Source organism: Tiliqua scincoides, chromosome 1 (assembly GCF_035046505.1).
Source record: "Tiliqua scincoides isolate rTilSci1 chromosome 1, rTilSci1.hap2, whole genome shotgun sequence".
NCBI classification, from domain to species: Eukaryota; Metazoa; Chordata; class Lepidosauria; order Squamata; family Scincidae; genus Tiliqua; species Tiliqua scincoides.
The window spans coordinates 20,441,217-20,448,505 of NC_089821.1; positions in this window are offsets into that span (position 1 = coordinate 20,441,217).

A 7,289-nucleotide genomic window follows, 5' to 3' on the forward strand; every position below is an offset into this window, starting at 1 on the left:
GATACCAAATCAGTGGAAAAATAGCTTTAAAGACCCACTTCCAAGTTTCTTGCTCCTCTGTTGCCCCAGAATGCATTGGTGTAGGCACTATACTGCATTCAGCCACTAGATGGGGTGAATAATGAACTCTAGTCAAAAGAAATTATAGTTATTTAATAGCACCCAGGTAGGAAATTACTTTGGTGTTTTTTTTCCTTGTTACGATGAGTTTAAAGGTGGATCTCAGTAGCAGTGGAGAATCAAATCAGTGGATACAGAGGTCCCACCTGTAATATAAACTGGTGCATATTGAGAGGCATAACTCTGACCCACTTGGATCATTGGTTCAGTACAATATGGCTGTTTTTATTACAAATTTTAATTTTTAGGGAAACTGACCAGCTTACCATTATAGCTTAGGGACAGTAAACATACATATGGGCTGCTATTTTGGCTCTGCTATGTCCCTCAGAAGAAGAAATGAAAAAATTATGAACATATCTTCAGAAAGGCACTTCTGTTGGTTAAAGGTAAGTTGAAGTTACTCCAGATAAATGACTTTAATGAACTAAGATATGTAGATAGTTTTAGTTTGTGATGTATTTGTAGAAGTAGGTGTTTGTGCATTTTTGCACCTACAAATTCACTCTTGCAGACACACACACACACACACACACACACACACACTGTCTGAGGTTGATTCTTCATTTCAGTCATGTGAAAGGAAGAAGTCTTGGCAATATGGCTGTGTATATTGTAGAGATGGTATTGAAGACTTATTACAGAAACTAGAACAAAGTTACTGAAATACCTTGTTACTTATGCAGTATATTTAGAATAGGCTGTGTGTAGGTTTCTATAGGAATATGCAAGCATTACAGATCCAGTGCTAGTTTCTTAACACACTTTTCCTGCCAGCAGGGGAGCTAGCAGGGGAGGAGGGTGCTGAATTTGCCCCTGGAGTGTCCAATTGCTGACTCCCTCCCCCCCCCCATTCTCTTTGAACTTGTCATCCCAGAAACTTTTGCTCTACATGTGCTCAAGTTCTCATGATGGCAAAGGGCAGTTTAGAACCAAGTGCTTTCATTGACGTTTGTTTCCAGCTTTTCCGACTGATCCTAAAACTTTGCAAGACAAATCGGTGCTATTTCATTAATTCTACAAATGGGAACAGTTCCTGAGACTGAGCAACAGTTGACTGAGGAGTTTTGGGCGAATCAAAAGAGTCTAAATATAGGTTCATTTCTATAGCTAACTGGGTCTTATCCTGGCCAGTAGCTTGGACACCTCAAAATCTTAGGACTTTCTGTTTTGACTCTTATCCTTCTGCCCAGAAGTTCAGGCAGCCATGCGAAGCCATACCATATGGCCTCTATGAAATCACCAGAAAAAATTCACTGCTAGAGCAATTAGGCAGTCTGCGTAAGTCACTGCTACCTAGAAGTCCAGGCAGAAAGTACAGGCTCCCACAGCAACACCATATATTTTTTTAACTAATCATAAGTTAAAATCTTAATTTTTTAACTAACCATAACTCATAAGTTTGATAGTTGCCATTTCATTTAAGTACTGGCATACAGAAGATTGATCAAGTACAGATAAAGCCTTTTGTGTGTTTCCTGTACTTTTTTGAATTGGCTAAATCTGTGGTTTTCAAACTCTCCTGGAGTTTGAAACCCACAGTAAGTCTTTGCAGGGGCGGGGGGGAGGCAGCAACGTGATCCCCAGGATCACATAGCTCAGGGGGCTGCAGGGACTGGGATGCACCCTCCAGTCCCTGCAGCAGCCGTCCCTTTGTGCAGGGAGCCCTGTGCGAGTGCCTGCAGGGTGCCCCAGGTCAGGGAGAGGGGCGATCACGTTCCGCTTCTGCTTTTGTGGAGGCAGAGTAGATCGCCCCACTCTCCCTTTCCCTGAGCTGGGTAGCCCTGCCGAAGGTTGCGCAGGGCTCCCCGCACCCCCGGGAGGCTGCAGGAGGCTTGGACAAGTGCACCCAAGCCCCTGCAGCCCCCCCTGAGCGGTGTGATCCTGCGGATTGCGCTGCTGCCTTCCCCCTGTCTCCTGGCTGCCCCGCTCCTTAAGGGGGCAGAGATCAGGAACCACAGGCTGGGGCGTTGCGACACCCCAGTTTGAATACCACTGGGCTAAATGTTTAAACGGCCAAACTTTTGTGTGCATTTTCCTCAAAAAACATTTACTACCCACACAGTCCGTTTAGTATGACCTATGAAGCCACTTGTGATTGCCCATCTCCACTGATCAGCTTTTGCACTTTCAGAGCACTCATTTAATGTGGAAGGCTTCTGTGAGAACAATGCATGTCATGTACCTTGAGCTAGCTCAGTGGTTCCCAAACTGCGGGTCAGGACCCACTGGTTGGTCGCAACCTGATTTTTGGTGTGGCGCCAAAGGTTGATGGAAAGATCAGCTAACTGCCTCAAGTCCTGAGGCTATTGAAAAATTGGATACTGTAGATGCTAATTATCCTGCAAGGAACTCAGCTCCTGCAGTTGGCAAGCATGTGTAAATAAAGTTTGATGGTCTTTTTTTCTGGTTATTATTGCTTATGAATAATTTCTATAACTTCTTTTTTTTTTTTAAGACTGGTAAACCTAGGTGGGTCTTGACAATGGTGGTTGGCAACCTTCAGTCTCGAAAGACTATGGTATAAGCCTACAGCACCCAGTATTCACAGGCGGTCTCCCATCCAAGTACTAACCAGGCCTGACCCTGCTTAGCTTCCGATATCAGACGAGATCGGGCATGTGCAGGGTAACAGACGGTGCCATTTTAAAAAGTGGCTCCTGATGCTAACCACTTGGGATGCTCCTGATGGGAACCACTGTACTAACTGTTATGGGTTGGTGTTTCTCTGCTCTTCAGCTGTTCTTGTGTGCTGCTTTGTTGAGGTGGCTGCAGTGAAAATCATGATCTGGTGTCTTCTGGAAGAGTGGAAGTAGCAGCTGTACTCTGTGCTAAACGAAAGCATGTGGGAGAGCTTTGCTGCTCAGAGTACCTTGCAGAGTTCAGGAGCCCTGTATCTGTTAACATCACAGACTTGATAAAAGGGCCTTTCTGTTTGGAAAAGCTTGCCTGTTAATATTACACAGCCAGGCTATCAGACTTCAATGTAATTCCCAAGGCGTCTTGAACAATAACTGTCTCTCTGGGTGTCTTGGTTGGAACAGAAAAAGAGGAAATACGGAGCGAGCAGGAACAAGTGTCTCTGGTCCAGGAACCAAGAGCCCAAATCTTTGATCTCCTTGATTGCTGGGAATGTAGATACTCCTTCTTAGCATGAGCCAGATTAGGGTTGGAACTGATCCATGGCGGAGCACTGCTTCCGGAGAAATATAGTTGAAGTCAGTACTGGAGGCAAAATATGAGAGGGCTGTTTTAACTTTGCAGATCAAACACTTGTTTCTGTTGATGAACACTTTGAATTGGTACTAGTAGTGTCATGAAATATGCACAGAATAAGGACAGAGTTTGTTAACATATCGGCCTTAAGAACATAAGAACATAAGAACAGCCCCACTGGATCAGGCCATAGGCCCATCTAGTTCCTTCTGAGGCCTTCTGAGTTCCTAATCGGAGTACCTGTACCATGCTTGTTGCTCATTAGGTATAATCTACAGTAGTGAGTGGATGTTTGCTGCTGTTTGGGAATATTCAATACTTAGCTGTGTGTTGCGCAGTGGCGTTGCTAGAGGGGGTGCAAAGCACTACGCTTTCAGGGAACCTCACTGTGCTGTGCAAACAGCCCCTCCCCTTTGGAGACATTCCAGGCAGTGGGAGCAAGGCGAATTAAAACTGCAGGAAATTTTGCATGGCACTGAAGATTAAACTTCCTGATGAACTTGCAACCTGAACTATAACAATGCATGGCTTGGTAGCAGAAAAAGCAGCAACCCAAACCTCCACTCAATGTCTGAGGACAGGCTTACTTGGGGACCCTTGAGGGACACTACTAATTGTTCCATGACTAGGTGCACACATGTAGAAAGGTACTCAGGACCAGTTGTCCTCCAGTACCCTGGCTCTTGAAGGGCCAATTTTTTTAACCCATTTCTGCCCAGGCCACAGGTGTACACACTTGTTCCCTAGCTGTTACATATATGCAAAGTTGGGTCAAAATGGTTTAATTGAAGAGGGGTGGGTGGAATGTCAGGGGTTGGTCATTGGTTACTTGTCAAAGCCCCCCAAGCATTGAAAGTCCTATGGTCCATGCCTTGTTGGTGGGCAGTGCAGCACTTTAGCTCAAGACCATCTGCAACCTGGAATCAACTGTGGGCACCTGTTTAGTATAAGTGAACATACCACTGGTGGAAACTTTCAAGGTATTGCCCCACGTAGCTATGAACTGCTCCTACAGGGGTCTGCATAAGTCACTGCTACCTGGAAGTACATGCAGAAAGTACAGGCTCCCACAGCTACACCATATAGTATATCGTTGTTGGCAACCTTCAGTCTCGAGAGACTATGGTATCGCGCTCTGAAAGGTGGTTTTGGAACATCGTCTAGTGTGACTGAAAAGGCCAATTCGGGAGTGACAATCCCTTCCACAATGGGAGCAAGTGCAGTCTGTCCCTGGTCTGTCTCCCTGGCTATGGGCCTTCCTTCTTTGCCTCTTAGCCTCAGACTGTTGGCAAAGTGTCTCTTCAAACTGGGAAAGGCCATGCTGCACAGCCTGCCTCCAAGCGGGCCGCTCAGAGGCCAGGGTTTCCCACTTGTTGAGGTCCACTCCTAAGGCCTTCAGATCCCTCTTGCAGATGTCCTTGTATCGCAGCTGTGGTCTACCTGTAGGGCGCTTTCCTTGCACGAGTTCTCCATAGAGGAGATCCTTTGGGATTCGGCCATCATCCATTCTCACGACATGACCGAGCCAACGCAGGCGTCTCTGTTTCAGCAGTGCATACATGCTAGGGATTCCAGCACGTTCCAGGACTGTGTTGTTAGGAACTTTGTCCTGCCAGGTGATGCCGAGAATGCGTTGGAGGCAGTGCATGTGGAAAGCGTTCAGTTTCCTCTCCTGTTGTGAGCGAAGAGTCCATGACTTGCTGCAGTACAGAAGTGTACTCAGGACACAAGCTCTGTAGACCTGGATCTTGGTATGTTCCGTCAGCTTCTTGTTGGACCAGACTCTCTTTGTGAGTCTGGAAAACATGGTAGCTGCTTTACCGATGTGTTTGTTTAGTTTGGTATCGAGAGAAAGAGTGTCAGAGATCATTGAGCCAAGGTACACAAAGTCATGGACAACCTCCAGTTCATGCGCAGAGATTGTAATGCAGGGAGGTGAGTCCACATCCTGAACCATGACCTGTGTTTTCTTAAGGCTGATCGTCAGTCCAAAATCTTGGCAGGCCTTGCTAAAACGATCCATGAGCTGCTGGAGATCTTTGGCAGAGTGGGTAGTGACAGCTGCATCGTCGGCAAAGAGGACATTGAGTGCCTGCCAGTGCTGGAGGAGCTTGACAGTGAACCAACCCTAGAAGAACTTCACGTGGCCCTGGACTCCCTTGCCTTTGGCAAGGCACCCGGAAAAGACAGCATCCCTGCTGAAGTCCTAAAGTGCTGCAAAGAGATCATCGTCACTGAGCTGCATGAAATCCTCTGTCTCTGCTGGAGAGAAGGTGGAGTACCTCAAGACATGAGGGATGCAAACATCATCACGCTGTACAAGAACAAAGGCGACAGGGGTGACTGCAATAACTACCGCGGCATCTCTCTCCGTAGCGTTGTAGGAAAGTTGTTTGCCCGAGTTGCACTAAAGAGGCTCCAGGTACTTGCAGAGAGCGTTTATCCAGAATCACAGTGCGGATTCCGAGCCAACAGGTCCACCACTGATATGGTATTCTCCCTTAGACAAATGCAGGAGAAATGCAGGGAACAATGACAGCCACTCTTTATAGCCTTCATAGATCTCACAAAGGCCTTCGACCTGGTCAGCAGGGATGGCCTCTTCAAGATTCTCCCCAAGATTGGATGTCCACCCTGGCTCCTCAGCATCATCCGATCCTTCCACAAGGACATGAAGGGCACTGTTGTCTTCGATGGCTCCACATCAGACCCCTTTGACATCCGAAGCGGCGTGAAGCAGGGCTGTGTTCTTGCACCAACCTTGTTTGGGATTTTCTTCGCTGTCCTGCTGAAGCATGCCTTTGGAACCGCAACAGAAGGCATCTACCTCCAGACCAGATCAGACGGAAAGCTCTTCAACCTCTCCAGACTGAGAGCAAAGTCCAAAGTCCATACATATATATTTTTAACTAATCATGCACAACCTGGCACTAATCCAGAGAGACTATATTTCTTTCAAACATTTCCAAATTGTGTCCCAGCACAAATTAAATCCTGTTTATGGATTTAGGGTGTTGGATTAGACCTGGAATCCTCCATTTGCTAACCTTATATTCTGTGGACTCTTGATTAAAGTCCTGACCAGTACTTTAAAGTTATCGGTAACGGATGAGCTGAAATCTGGAAGTAAACGTGAAGTAGTACATTCTTGAGCTACAAACAGTTGTGAGGGAGCTGAGCACTTCCCATGTACTGTTTTTCTATCCCAATCTTCCTGCAGAAGATACTTGTGGCAAATGGCTACTCTGCAGGGCAGTTTTCAGACAGGAAATATTGTAGGGGGGAAATCTTAAATCATGCTATGCACTACAGTTCTAATCTAGCCAGCCTGTTCCTCATCTTGCACCCCTCCATTTTGTTTTGTCATAATTCCCCTGGGGGCTGGGGATAAGAATAGGCCCTCGGTTTGGCTGTACTTGTCGTAAGAGGAGACTAAACAGCCACCGGGTAGATGGGACTCGTCAGCCTGGGAAGACAGCTCATCTGAGAGAAGGAAAACTCTGATCCCAAACCTCCACTGCCTTGTGGCTACATCCAGTTATGGAAAAGGCTTCAGGAGTCAACCTCGAGGCAAAATCCGGAGCTGGAGTCCCTGAGGCAGTTCATGGCTGAACACAGTCACGTTCTGGCAACTCCTGCGACGCCGCTGGAACCAACTGTATTGGCCTCTGCCTTTCCATTGGACCATTTCAGCGACGTGGAGAGGGGGAATTTGCTGCATGGGTAACAGCCTATCCTCCATACCTACTTTACCCAGGCTTCGCACACTGGAGAGGACACTCTGTTCCAGAACCACCATTCAGAGCGTGACACCATAGTCTTCCAAGACTGAAGGATGCCAACAAAGAGCAAGACTTCCTATTGACTTCTGGTTTTGAGCCATTGTGTTAATTACGGGACTAATGTAAATCTGCAGGGGTGTCAAACTCATTTCATACAGTGGGCCAAATAGC